At 43.2% G+C, this 15,364-nt stretch overlaps 1 protein-coding gene across 6 annotated transcripts in view; it reads right to left on the bottom strand.

The window, feature by feature from the left end:
• Positions 1-15,364, bottom strand: part of REPS2 (RALBP1 associated Eps domain containing 2) — a 197,276-nt gene that overhangs the window by 17,482 nt on the left and 164,430 nt on the right. The window lies entirely within an intron of this gene.

The following is a 15,364-nucleotide window of genomic DNA, read 5'->3' as shown; positions in this document are numbered from 1 at the left end:
CAGGAGTGAGGGGGAACTCATCTTTAGGCAGATTGAGTTTGAAGTACCTGGGAAACAACCAAGCAAAGCTGTCCAGGAGCCATTCACTGCCAGGAGTCTAGGGAACACAAGCCCTCACCCTGCTTTCCCTGGAGGTTCATACAAATGGACGCATACTCCAAGCTCTATGAGCCAAAAGTCAGTTTTATTAACAGCTGAAGGAGGGCCCAGTAACCCCCTGAATGCAGGGCCTCCTGTGAATCCCGCTGAAGAATGCAACTTGAACCTGAGGCCCCTTCTTGCCTTTTACCTAGAAATCTATTGCTTGGAAGGTAATATATGTTCTGGCCCAAGTCTACGCATGCAGCCTCCTGCAGGGACCACAGGTATGCAGCAATATCTTGCAGCAGGCAGGCAGAGAGAGGATAATAATTTCAGGCTCTCTGCCTTTCAGTTAGTTGGTTCTCCTCCATCATCAGGTGGACAGAGAAGTGTTTGCTCTACCACTCCATTCCCTGGTGAGATGAGCAAAGTCTCCTTGTGGAAATATCGAAGGAGATGATAAATGGACCCTTTTTCAACATAAATGAGGATTCCAAAGCACAGCAGTGTCTTTGTTATTGCCTCCTTTTCTCTTAAACATCTCTAAAAACACAAACAATAGGGTGGGGGATGAGGAAGCAGCTGTGAGATGTGTCTTAAAATGTTTTTCATTTGCAAATTTACCTTCCTGAACTTGTATGCAAGGGCCTGGGTTTTCCAGCTCTATGTCTGGTAACAGACCACTGCATGGTGTTATGTCAGGCTAAATCTGACCATCAATCCCCTAAATTGATCCATCTATCAAGCATTCGGAGGAGCGAATCTCAGGAGGGACCTGGAACACAGGCATTAGGAAGGTCCCAGAATAAGGCACAGCCTTGACAGAGCCAGACATTATCCCAGGAAAAGAGATGGGCAAAGATAACCGGCTGTGTGATAAGAAAAACTAAAGATGAGATTTAGGCATGTAAAAGACCCTCTTCACAATAAGCTTTCCTTCATAAAAATAGTTTGAGGCTTATGTTAGGCTTGGGATGTGGAAAGCAGAATAAGGTGGGGAGGTTTCTTTGCTATTTCTTGAGACTTTTCTAAGTTACCAACTTTGGAAGAATGATAATCCAAGAAAACAAGGGGCCTCAGTGGTTCTCTTCCTCCTCTGTGTATTTGGGGTCATGGGGAACAACTCTGCCAACATGATAATATGGCTTTGTCTGACAGTTTTGGTTTTCTGAACTGAAATCCAGTGACTGATTCTTGTGGGGAAAAAAACAGATATATGGATTACGATTAATATAACAAATGGCAGTTCTGCCCTCACGGTTCCATGTGTAACAACATGTACCCAGTCAGGATGTGACAAACCAGGAAAATGTACTTTTAGCAAAGAGCTCACTGAAATGTGAGCTCAAGTTCCTTTTAAAAATATATATCTAATATTGTAATATTAATACTTCTTTATTCACAAATGGCAAATATACTTTCATTCTAATTTTGCAATGAAAATCCTGGACTTAGACAGTGCTGCCACTCATGATGTGGCAAACTGTCCTGGGTCTTCGACCATTCCCATGGTTGATGGGACAATATGATCCCTGCTGAGCTGGCTTCCCAGAAATGGACACAGGTCCAGAGAGGCTAAGCATTTCTATGCATTCATTTATTCAATTACACAGATATTTCTTTCGTACCTCTGGTATGTCAGGGACCATGGTAGGTGCTTGGGACATGGGTAGGAGGAGGCCCACTGTAGTAGGTGCTGTGTTGGCCCCACCTGGGTCACCTTTCCCTGGCTGGCACACCATCCCCCAGCTGCTCTGAGTGTTAGCTACTGAGGACTCACAGCCACCCTCTTCTCTAGAGACTTACTCTCAACTAATGGGAGCCTACCTCCCACCCCCACCTCCAGCAGCCTATAATGACTGACTTAGAGAAGGATATAAAAGGCCAGTCCCCTGTCTCAAACAGGGTTAACTCTATTATGCAATTATGTACCAGAATCCTGCCTGTGTGGATCAGGCCAAGGTCAGATTTTATCTGAGACTATATCATTGCTTGGCTCCTTCCCCTTCCCTACTTTTCTTCCCTCTCCTCCTTCAAGGTTTTTTCCTAAAGAGCACTCCTTCAACAAATCACTTTTCAAGAATCCTCATCTCAGGTTCTGCTTCTAGGGAAGCTGACCTGAGACACTATGCAACGTACTCCCAGGAGAGGGGACTGAAAGCACTCTAGTATGCTCCTCCTTGTTGTCTCTGTTTCTATGTCTATCTCTCACTCTCATATCACTTGTTCTGGAGACAGTCAGCTGCCACATTGTGAGGACACCCAAGCAGTCCTAACAAGGGGTCCATACAGCAAAGAAGTGAGGCCTCCTGCCAACAGCCCTGTGAGTGAGCCATCTTAGAGGTGGATCATCAGCTCCAGTTAAGCCTTCAGATGACTGCAGCCCTGGAAGACATCTTGACAGAAGCCTCATGAGAGGATGTAACCCCGAACCACCCAGCTAAGTCACTCCCAAGTTCCTGACCCAAAGAGACTGTGAGTTCGTAAATGTCAGTTGTTTTAAGTTTCTGGGGGACAAAAAGGCATCCTGATATATCTAGAGTTTGGGGACTTACAGGGTGGAGGAAGGGTGAGGAGTCAGGAGAAAAATGGGAGAGCTGAAGCTGGAGAAGGGCAGCAGGGGGTAACACATGGTTTCCCAGACCTGGTTTGTTCTGGGTCATTTGCTAGACACTCAACACCATCCCCCATTTCCACGCCCTTCTCTATGCCACAGCAGGCAGAAGCCTGGAAATATCTACTCCTTTTCTTAAGTAACTAATTCCTTAAATTAAATCTCTTCCAGTAGGAAATACCAGGAGTAGTTTCTGTTTGCCCAACCAGACTGACACACATCCATCCTGAGGATCTGAGCTTATCCTGAGGGCCACAGGGGCCACTGAAGGATTTTTAGTAAGGAATCAATCTGACTAGATTTGTATTTTACAAAGGTTATTCTAGATCCAGTGAGTAAAAAGGACTAGAGGCAACTCATACCTGGGGAAAAGGAACCTAATTCGAATGCTGAAAAAGAAAAGATGACGGTCATCTAGGCCAGGTTGGTAGGAATGGGTTCGGGCTGACTTAAGAGCTACCCAGACTGGAAATTGAAGACACCCTTGGCCATTTTTGGAATGTTGTGAGTGCAAGAAAAGATAAGGACACATGGAACCCAGGTTTGGATCCTGGATAATGGGTAAATGGTTGAGAGATAAAGTAGTTTAAAGCAAGAGGCAGGAATGATGGCAGTATGGAAACAGAATAAAATGAGGCAGATTTATCATAAAGCAGTGCTAGAACAACCCATGTATATCTTCTTCTAGTAGCATCTCTGAAAGGGGGTACCAGGAAGCACCAGTTCCATGAATTGTCTAGAGCAGGGATTAGCAAACCTTTCTGTAATGGGCAGATAGTAAATATCTTAGGCTCTGAGGGCCAGACTACCTCTGTAGCCACTCTGCAACTCTCCTGTTGTGCTAAAGCAGCTACAGACAATACGATGAATGGGCACAACCGTGTTCCAATCAACTTTATTTACAAAAAAAAAGTGGTGGGATAGATGAGGCCTATGAGCCATAATTTGTCAGCCCCTGGCCTAGGGGGAAGAAGAATCTACAGATAAGCTTAGGAAACACTGCCTGGTCTATCTCCCCCTTGGAGATTCACTGAGCACATAGAACATTACACACTCTGAAATTCTGAAAGGAAGTCACTTGCCTTTGCGTAGCCCATCAGTTCCCAAATTTATTTGGTTTCATCTCCTTATTCTCATGTAACTTCTATTAACATCCTGAAGAACTAATGTTCTGTGGAACATACTTTGAGAAACATTGACTATAGACTGGATTTTAGAGGAACAAAGGAAGAACATTCTATTTGACTTAATGCCAAATGCCATATTCCACACCTAACCCTTGGGGAGGTGCATTCTCCACTGTGGTTGGCAGATCCAACTCCAGGGGCCCCTGTTGCACTCCCCTCTCCTCTCGCTTTGGCTTAGAGTATGGAGGCAGGGTGAGAATGAGGTTGCTGCCTGGCCAGAAGGGGGTCCCTTCTCCCTGCGGTAGCAGCTGTTGCTGCTGCCAACTACTTCTCTGCATGAATTTATTTACAGGGCTCCTTTAAAACCTCCTGGACAAAAACACAATAAAAATAGTTAATTAAAATAGTTTAGGCAGATGAACATGACATTAATAAATTATGCATTTTTTAAGGAGTTTAAAACAGTATGTCTCAGATTCCAGTTCCACTGAGGCAGGTTAGCTTTACAAAGGTCCCACTGGTCCCATCTGAGTCCAGGTACTCGTCACACTTATCACCTGCGCCACTGCAAAGACTTCACTGGGTCTTTTTCCAGCCTTCAGTTCTAGTGCACTCTGATCCACCCTGCACACCACTGAGAAATTAATCTGGTAAAGCACCATCTAATCAAAATGCTTTTTCTCAAAGCCCTTCACTGGCTCCCCAAAGCCTATGGCACACAACACAATCCCTCAGCCAGTTAAAGGTCTTCCATCCTCTGGCTCCAATTTACCTCTGCAACATAACTGGGTTAGTTCGCCCATATGGAACCTGCTCCAGGCATATAGGTATTCCCCAAATCTTCAAGCACATCGGAAGTTTCTCCCTAACTTAATTATGTTTGTTCTAGACCCTCTAGCCCAGTGGCTCCCAAATATAACCAGAGCAGGATAATTATCTGGGGAACTTTTTATAAATTCAGACTTGTAGATGCTATTCCAGACTTCCCTCATCAGAATCCCTTAGGGATGGGGCATTAGAAACTTATATTTTAACAAGCACCCTAAGTGATTTTTATGTAGCCAGCCCAGATCAACTGGGAACCACTGATGGTCCAAACTCTTCATTTAAGAGATGAGAAAACCAAGTCTCCAAGGCCCTAGTCTGGGCAAGGCCACAGGTGCTCTTGCAAAACTAACTAGGCTTCTTAATTGTTTTCTCATCCATTCATCATAGAGGGAATGGGGGTATATGCCACATGGTTCTATAGATAAATATTTGCAGCTGGGCAAAATCTTCAGCAGTAAGATTTTGTTTAAAAGTCAAATTTGCAACCAAAAAAAAAGTCAAATCCCACTTAAAAAATAGTCTGGCCGGGCATGGTGGCTCACGCTAGTAATCCCAGCACTTTGGGAGGTGGATCACTTGACACCAGGAGTTTGAGACCAGCCTACCAACATGATGAAACCCCGTCTCTACTAAAAATACAAAAATTAGCTGGGCGTAGTGACACGCTCCTGTAATCCCAGCTATTCAGGAGGCTGAGGCACGAAAATCACTTGAACCTGGGAGGCGGAGGTTGCAGTGAGCCAAAATCTCGCTACTGCACTCCACATTCCAGCCTGGGTGACAGAGCAAGACTCTGTCTCAAAAAAAAAAAAAAAAAAAAAAAAAAAAGTCCATCTGTAGAACTTTGCCAAGGTGTGGATAATAGGTAACTTTTTTTTTTTTTTAGGTTTGCAATATTGGCAGGTCAGAAAAACGAACTCAGGCTTTATCATCCAAGGATCCAGGTGGATTCCAAGAATGGGGATCACAAAGGCAGCAGCTAAATTCTAGGCAGACGAGAAGACAATCCTGCTGCTGCCTCCAGGGCCTTTCCAGCATTCTGTCAGTATTCTAAATGTCATTTGGTGCCTAGTTTTCACCTGTCCCCCATCTCCGCTAGGCAAGAACACAACAGAAAGCCGTTTGCTAAACCCAGTCACAGAAGATGTAGAACCAATGGCCCAGCACACCACTGTTCCACCCCATCATTCCCCAACCAGGCTGAGAGAGAGGGGTAAATAGAGCCACAAGAAGGTCCAAGAGACTGAATTCTCAGCAAGAATGATTACCAAAATCCATGACTCAAGTCACCTGTGAGAGACAGAACATGATAAACGAATGGTAAGCACCTGGAGGGCAGGATCTGTCTTGCTTCCCTATCATTTTCTTGATACCTAAGCTGAATGCCAGCAAACAACAGGTCCTCTAATCAATGTGTGGAATAAGCCAGCAATGAACCCAATACTGTTTCATGTTCCACTGGAGAAGAGGTCAGTAATTCATTCCTTGGTAACTGCATCCACAGAGCACAGAACAGTTACAGGATATAGGCTCTGGAGTCAAACCCAGGCTTTGCAGTTGCTCGTTGTGTGAGCTGGTCACATGCTTAGTCTCTCTGAGCTGCAATTTCTTCATCTGCAAAGTGGGATAATTCACCTAACTCACAATATTGTGAAGATTAAGCAAAATATCTGTCTAGCGTGCTAAGCACAATTACATAGTAACTGTTTGACAACAGCAGCTACTATTATCATTAGGATTAAAATTATGATTGGTTTCCCAGGCATAGTTCCTCCTACTGCAAGCAGCAGCCAATCCAACATAAGGGCATTTTCCTCCTTGCCAAACAGATGAAAACCTAGGCTGAGAAAATGCTGGCTCCAATTTAGAATATAAGCAGATCCCACAAAGCAGGCTATCCACAGTCTAAATCTGTGCCACTGGATATTACTGCTACTAATATTGGGGGGAGAAAATTTTAAAAATAAAAGCCCGGTCAGACTTTCATGTTTCACGGCTGCTTTAACATGGATATCTCAGGCAGTGTGCAGTGAACATCTCTGGTGGGCACCCCCCTCGGTAGACCAATCCAACACTGGAGACACTCAGGAAAACACTGACAGAGGGGCTCAGGAACAACTTTGGTGAAAGTGGGTACCAGTGACTATAATGGGCAACTAGTTGCTGGATTCAAGAGTCACATGGCAGAATGCCTTGGGGATTCTTGGAACCCATTAGATTATGGACAACATCCATGAGACAGACTTACTGTTACAACTAAAGGACTATGAGCACTTTATTTTGGTCTAAAAGACAAATATTTTGACCATGACCTGGGTTTTGTTCTTCTATGTCCAATTTCTAGTAATGGAACAGAAATCTGAGTCAAGTCTGAACTGCACTCTCTATATCACATACCTAAAGCCATATTATAACACCATCTGCAGAGTCAACAACATGAGCCTCACAGGTAAGGTGATCTAAAGCAGGATTCTCTAGAGACTCACGCTCCCCAGGGATGAGGTTGAAGAAAGATGCCCCATGCATGCCTCTTGCCAAACCAAAGAGACCCTTAGTAAAACAGGCACCCACCAGCAGCACAATTGAAAGGCACTTCATTATGAGGCCTTTAGAAATCCTTTCTGTTGGGCCCCAATCTCTGACATATATAGGCCTGGCAATAATAACAAATGTATATACAAATTTCAAAATGCCTCAGAGCCCTGGCCTATGAACCGATATTTTATCACACTTACAATCTGAATTCCTTTCCTGGTTTCTTTGCTCTGTGTATCAGTGTGATGGAGTGTTAGAGTAACATCCTTTCCGACTTACTGATAGTTCACGCTTAGACTGTGATAAATGTCCCCTTTTGGGTTGACATAGCCCTTCCTGCATGAGCCATGTCCATCAGAATAATGTGGCTTTAAAATTTTTCAATTAGAAATAGCTGGCCAGAAAGGGAGCTATAAAAATTATGTTAAGAGTTAGGAACCATCCATAAAATAAATTCAGCATTGATGAGGACGTGGAACTGGAGTGGGAACACCATTAATGGAGTGTAAATCAGTACAAACACTTCGTAAAACTGTTTGGCAGTACCTACTAAAGCTGAACATATGCCTACACCATGACCTAGAAATTCTACTCTTAGGTATATATCCAAGAGAAATGAAAACACTCATCCACTCAACAACTTGGATATGAGTGTTCACAGCAGCACTATTCATAATTGCCCAAATCTGAAAAGTACAAAAATGTCCATCAATAGTAGAAAACAGTGTTATATTTGCACATACAATGGAATACTATACAGCAATGATCTCAATTACACACAACAGTATAAATCACACAAACATCATTTAATAAAAAGCCAGACACAGAGTATATACCGCATAATTCCACTTATATAAAGTAGAACACAAGTCAAACTAATTTATGCTGTTAGAAGTCAGAATAGTGGTAACCCTAAGAATAAGAGATAGCGACTGGAAAACAGCACAAGGAGGGCTTCTGGGATGCTAGTAATATTCTGTTTCTTGATTTGGGTGCTGATTATATGCATGTGTTCTGCTTGTGAAAATTGAGTTGCACATTAAATGTGCAGCTTGCTTTTCTATATGCAATTATACTTCAATAAAAAGTGTTTTGGGCCGGGCACAGTGGCTCACGCCTATAATCCTACCACTTTGGGAGGCCGAGGTGGGCAGATCAACTCAGGTCAGGAGTTTGAGACCAGCCTGGCCAACATGGCAAAACCCCATCTCTACTAAAATACAAAAATTATCTGGGTGTGGTGGCACATGCCTGTAGTCCCAGCTACTCGGAAGGCTGAGGCAGGAAAATTGCTTGAACCCGGGAAGTGGAGGTTGCAGTGAGCTAAACTGCTTGAACCCGGGAAGCAGAGGTTGCAGTGAGCTGAGATCATGCCACTGCACTCCAGCCTGGGCGACAGAGTGAGACTCCGTCTCAAAAAAAAAAAAAAGTTTTAAAAATCCAGTAGAGCCTATTTCCTGTAATGTCCTTAAAGTGCCACCTAGTGGCACAAGTTAAACATAAACAAGAGGGAAGTTTTGCCCCTAGCAACTTCAAAAATATGGCCCCATTTCTAATAGCACATTCTGGGATTGGGCTAAAACAGTGCCCTAGACTAAAATCACTGGCATGATACATAAAGAAAAAAAGCTCTTGTTGCCTGCCACGTAGAATCCTGACACAAGGATTCAGAGGCAAGGGAAGCTGTCTACCACAGAGCATGCTAGTGTTAGTGAGCCGATGGTACACATCTCTTCCCAGCTCCACTTGCAGTCAGCATGGTGGGAGCATTCACAACACAGACAACAACAACGGCTGCAAATTGGGGCTTTCCCCCACCCCGCAGGGGAGAAGGTTTACCAACACACCACTGGGTGATACCTACAAAATTTGATGGGCAGAGCAGGGTATTTAGGAGGAAGTTGGGAAGAAAAATTCCTTCACCCCGTTTTCTCTGGACAGGCTTGTTTTCTTCTTCCTCTCCTTCAAGGATGAAGGAGTCTGGCTTCTTTTAATTATGCTTGCGAAACAGAGTTGGGGAGGCCTACCCACTGCAAGCCTTTGAAGCTGCCAGTTGTATAAAAGATACTGCTCAGAATTTTGCTAGTAAAGTCTGAAAGACAGATCATCTCGGTCAAAGGTCCTCAAGGAAAAATCAGAAACCACAGACACAGGCATATGATCCTTGAGATAAGAGCAGGAGGGTTAAAGGCTGATGGGGAGGCCTATCCACCTGTCCACTGGTTCTTCTCATTGCCATTCTTTTGATCTATGGCAGGATTCTCAAGACTCATGTTCCCCGATGGAAAAGGTTGAAGATGCGCTATGCGTGCCTCTTGCCAATTGATTCTCCTTCACATTTCCATTATTTATAGAAACAGGTGACCATCTGGATTTGGCCTGTAGGCTATAGTTTGCCAACCCCTGACATAGGCAGAGAGACAGCCCATGAAAGGTCACAGATGAAGGTAACAATGTGCTTTGACTGCAAGTGCTTTAGCGAGCCACTTCAGCACTCATTCTGGGCTGGTGGCAACTAATTTCTAGCTATCTGGAGTCTGTTCTGTGTTTGCCAACTAGACCCCACCTCTGTTTCACTAGGCCTGTGGTGATGATAATTATAACAGCTAAATGTTATTGAGGGTTGACTATGGCACCAGGCATCATTCTAAGTGCTTTAGAGATCTTCACTCATTTAATCATCATAACCCTATGAAAATGGGTACTACCATGATCCCCATTTTACAGATGATGAAATTGAGGCACAGAGAGACTAACTTGCCCAAAGTCACAAAGCCAGTAAGAGGCAGATAGGATTTGAAACCCCAAGCCCATGCTCTTAAATCCTCTGTCAGGCTGCCTCCCTGAGCCCAACCCCTGGTTGTCCTCCATTGTCCTTTCCCATTAGCACAGTAGCACATTTGGGCATCCTCCCAATCCACATCTGCTCCTCCCCTGACCCCCTCAGGAGTGCTTCCTTAAAGTCACAGTGTGGGCCATGCACAGTGGCTCACGCCTGTAATCCCAACACTTTGGGAGGCCAAGGCAGGTGGATCACAAGGTCAGGAGTTCCAGACCAGCCTGGCCAACATGGTGAAACCCTATCTCTACTAAAAATATAAAAATTAGCCAGACGTGGTGGCATGTGCCTGTAATCCCAGCTACTCGGGAGGCTAAGGCAGGAGAATTGCTTGAACCTGGGAGGCGGAGGTTGCAGCGAGCCAGAATCGCGCCACTGCACTCCAGCCTGGGCAACGGAGCAAGACTCTTTCTCAAAAAAAAAAAAAAAAAAAAGTCACAGTGCGATAGGGGAGAGCAGAGAAGAGAAATGAGGATTCCATTGCTCAGAAACCTAGAAAACCACCATAACTGAGCCCCCCAGGGGAAAACTGGGCTATATTGTTAGTTATTAGAAACATGGTGACCAGTTTATTGCCTACAACCTGTGTCAATAAAGCATTAAGAAATGGGTTTAAATGAGACACACAGAAAATGACTCAGTTGTAAGAACCATGAGAGACTATAGAATAGATAGTGTTGGGCATGACTGCTGTGAGAGGGTGATGCAGGATAAAGGAACTACAGGATAAGGATCACATCACAATCTTTGTGCTCCTATAGTTCTCAGCAAACTGTGGGCCTACAGTGAGCACATTCCGTTAACATCTGATGAAATGATTAGATGAATTTATGGCATCTTCCAGAAGAATGATACCAGCAGAGTGAGCTTTATGTAACAATAGCATGGGCATAATATAATGAGGAAGAACCTAAGAAAGAAAACAAGTCACCAGAAGTGAGTTAAAGTTAATTTTTAACTAGTTCCATGAAATAAAATGTGTCCCTGACAAAGACAGTGTGTCAGTTTGATTGTTAATAAAATAATTGTGAGATGTGGTTTCACAGCACAGCATAGTAGTATAGTAGGAGCTGGTACTCTGGGGCTAAATAGCCAAGGTAGGAATCATAGCCTTAACTCTTTCTTTCTGTCACTGACCTCAAGCAAGTTGCTGAGGTTCTCTGTGCCTTGTTTACTTATCTGCAATGTTAGGATAGCAATAGAACCCACTGCACGTGGTTGTTGTGAGGCTTAAATGAGTTAATATTTGTAAAGCATCTAGAAGAGCATCGGGCACTCTGTTGAAGTGCTTGATAAATTAATAAAATACATGAAGAATCGCAAAGCCTCTATGGTTTGTGTACTCAAAATCAATTTTGAAATGCATAAATAATTATTTATTATGCAAAAGTTCTCTTTCTGTTCCCTTTTAGGGGGTAGAATAAGGGTTACCCTTGGCCTTTTGCTACATCAAATATGGCCCACAGACCAAATGTGAAGGCCATTTTGGCTAAGATGAATGTAAGTCTGCACTGGGGAAGGCACTTTAAAAATAAGCATTTGAGATTAATGTAGGAAAGAGTTCACATTTAGAAAATTATTGGTGGGCACAGAGTGTAGAAATTTAATCAACTTTTACTTAGCAGATCTACAGTTAATTTTTGTGATGTATAATGAATGATTTTTCTCTCTCTACATGCTTATTAAATTTCTAGCACTTCCCCAGAAACCTTTTCCAGCCCTTTTCTTCTACAGCAGGCTGGCTTACTTACCAACTGCGAGGCCCAAGTAGTTAACTTCTGCTCTCTGAATCTCAACTTCCCCTTCCATAAAATGATATGCAATGACAGATGTGAGAGTGTTAGCATGAACTGTTAAAATTTAAAAGACTCAGTCCCACTCAGAAGCAAGATAAAGGTCTCTGTGGGGCCAAATCACAAAGTGGTAGGTCAGGCAGAGGGTGCAGAAGCAGGCAGAGGGTGCAGAAGCAGACAGAGGCAGCTGAGAGCTCCTAATAACAGGGATTTAAATGTCCCGCATGAATCATTAAAAAGTCAGGAAACAACAGGTGCTGGAGAGGATATGGAGAAATAGGAACACTTTTACACTGTTGGTGGGACTGTAAACTAGTTCAACCACTGTGGAAGTCGGTGTGGCGATTCCTCAGGATCTAGAACTAGAAATACCATTTGACCCAGCCATCCCATTACTGGGTATATACCCAGAGGATTATAAAACATGCTGCTATAAAGACACATGCACACGTATGTTTATTGCGGCACTATTCACAATAGCAAAGACTTGGAACCAACCCAAATGTCCAACAACGAGAGACTGGATTAAGAAAATGTGGCACATATACACCATGGAATACTATGCAGCCATAAAAAAGGATGAGTTCATGTCCTTTGTAGGGACATGGATGAAGCTGTTAACTATCATTCTCAGCAAACTATCGCAAGGACAAAAAACCAAACACTGCATGTTCTCACTCATAGGTGGGAATTGAATAATGAGAACACATGGACACAGGAAGGGGAACATCACACACTGGGGACTGTTGTGGGGTGGGGGAAGGGGGGAGGGATAGCATTAGGAGATATACCTAATGCTAAATGACGAGTTAATGGGTGCAGCACACCAACATGGCACATGTATACATATGTAACAAACCTGCACATTGTGCACACGTACCCTAAAACTTAAAGTATAATAATAATAAAAATTAAAAATAAATAAATGTCCCGCATGAGGCAGGGGACTGGTACCAAGCTCATTCCCTGATGCCAGAGGCTAAGGTATCACTTTGCTACCTGTGAAGCTGCAAAACCAAGATGAAGCCTGTGGAGAAGTTCTGGGTTGCCTACTTAGGAAAGGAACTGAAGCAGATTCTGGGCTAAGCACCATTGGGTGCCATCTACAAGACCCCTGACACCTGCACCAGATGGAAGTACTGTATTTCAAGTATAAGAATCAGCTCTTGACTGGAGGCCATGGATGCCAGGAATAGTTGGTAGAGACAGCCACTGAACTGGCAGAAAGTGAGGAGCTCAGAGAACTGAGAATGAGATTGAACTCCAACTCAAAATAAGCCTACAAAACAAAATTCCAAAAAGCATGGTAGAACAGCCAAATAAAAAAGGCAAATTCGCTCCTGACAAAAACAAAAATAGAACAAGTTAAAAATAACTTTAAAGTAAGTATTTTAGAATCCTCAAAGTTAAAAATGGAGAATAGATCCTAAAAAAGAATAGATGGGTATAAAACAAAAATAGGGAAAAGTAAAACAAGAACAGGTTGTTATAAAAAAGAATGGATTATAAAACCTAGAATCAAAGAATAGTGATAGAGGCTTAATAACAGAATAGGAAAAATTCTAGGCTATATAGTTATGCAGAGGATTTTTAATTTGGAAGATGAAGATTTCATCCAGAGCAAGCCCAGAAAGATCACAACATAAATAGATGAAAGTGACAAGGTGCGGTGCTCACATCTGTACATCCCAGCACTTTGGGAGGTTGAGATGGGAGGACTGCTTGGGCCCAGGAGTTCAAGACCAGCTTGGGTAACATGAAAAAACCCCATCTCTACAAAAAATACAAAAAATTAGCCAGGTGTGGTGGCATGTGCCTGTAGTCCCAGCTACTCAGGAGGCTGAAGTGGGAGGACAGCTTCAGCCCAGGAGGTTGAGGCTGCAGTGAGCCATGGATCATCCCATTGCACAGCCTGGGTGACAGAGCAAGACCCTGTCTCAAAAAAGAAAAAAGAAAGATGAAAGACACATTACTAGAGTTTTTTTTTTTAATGTGTTGACAGAAATATAGTTAGTTCCAGAAGAAAACAGAAGAAATAAGTAGAGAAGCAAAACCCACAGAGATATCACTAAATGTCCTAAAATTAAAGATGATTTTCCAGAAGGAAAATGCATGCCAAGTGTCACCTGGCATAAACAAATTTAAATCTACGCTTAAACCCATCATGGCGCCATCAAAACAGAACACTGAAAGTGTGGGGAAAAGCAAGAGAGATCAGATTGTTACTGTGTCTGTGTAGAAAGAAGTAGACATAGGAGACTCCATTTTGTTCTGTACTAAGAAAAATTCTTCTGCCTTGAGATGCTGTTAATCTATAACCTTACCCCCAACCCGGTGCTCTCTGAAACATGTGCTGTGTCCACTAAGGGTTAAATGGATTAAGGGCGGTGCAAGATGTGCTTTGTTAAACAGATGCTTGAAGGTAGCATGCTAGTTAAGAATCATCACCACTCCCTAATCTTAAGTACCCAGGGACACAAACACAGCGGAAGGCCGCAGGGACCTCTGCCTAGGAAAGCCAGGTATTGTCCAAGGTTTCTCCCCATGTGATAGCCTGAAATATGGCCTCGTGGGAAGGGAAAGACCTGACCGTCCCCCAGCTCGACACCCGTAAAGGGTCTGTGCTGAGGAGGATTAGTATAAGAGGAAGGCATGCCTCTTGCAGTTGAGACAAGAGGAAGGCATCTGTCTCCTGCCCGTCCCTGGGCAATGGAATGTCTCGGTATAAAACCCGATTGTATGTTCCATCTACTGAGATAGGGGAAAACCGCCTTAGGGCTGGAGGTGGGACCTGCGGGCAACAATACTGCTCTCTAACGCATTGAGATGTTTATGTGTATGCATATCTAAAGCACAGCACTTAATTCTTTACCTTGTCTATGATGCAGAGACCTTTGTTCACGTGTTTATCTGCTGACCTTCTCTCCACTATTATCCTATGACCCTGCCACATCCCCCTCTCTGAGAAACACCCAAAAATGATCAATAAATACTAAGGGAACTCAGAGGCTGGCAGGATCCTCCATATGCTGAACGCTGGTCCCCTGGGCCCCCTTATTTCTTTCTCTATACTTTGTCTCTGTGTCTTTTTCTTTTCCAAGTCTCACGTTCCACCTAACGAGAAACACCCACAGGTGTGGAGGGGCAACCCACCCCTTCAGAAAGTAAAAATAAACTTTTAAAAGCAATCCCAGAGGAAAGACAAAGCTGCACCAAAGGAATAAAAAATAGATTGACAGTACAATCCGGAGCAGTGGCAGCAATAAATGTTAGAAGAGGAGGTAATGCATTCAAAATACTGAGGAAAAATTACTTTCAGTCTAAAATTATGTACACAGCAGAATTACTATTTAAGAGTGAGGGCAATAAGAGTTTACTATCCAAAGAACATAGATTTTAAAAATGACTAGATGATAATACTTCAGTACACTATTTCTTTGAACCTCACAATTGCTAGAGTCATCGTAACAATGTAATTATGCAATATATGTCTTATCACTATTTCTGAGAGCTGGTCTCTAAAAGTAGTTTCCAAAGGTCATTTTAT

The sequence above is a fragment of the Pan troglodytes genome, chromosome X (genome assembly GCF_028858775.2).
Source record: "Pan troglodytes isolate AG18354 chromosome X, NHGRI_mPanTro3-v2.0_pri, whole genome shotgun sequence".
Lineage (NCBI taxonomy): Eukaryota > Metazoa > Chordata > Mammalia > Primates > Hominidae > Pan > Pan troglodytes.
The sequence above is the reverse complement of the archived record's forward strand: the minus strand, read 5'-3'. Positions and strand labels throughout refer to the sequence as shown.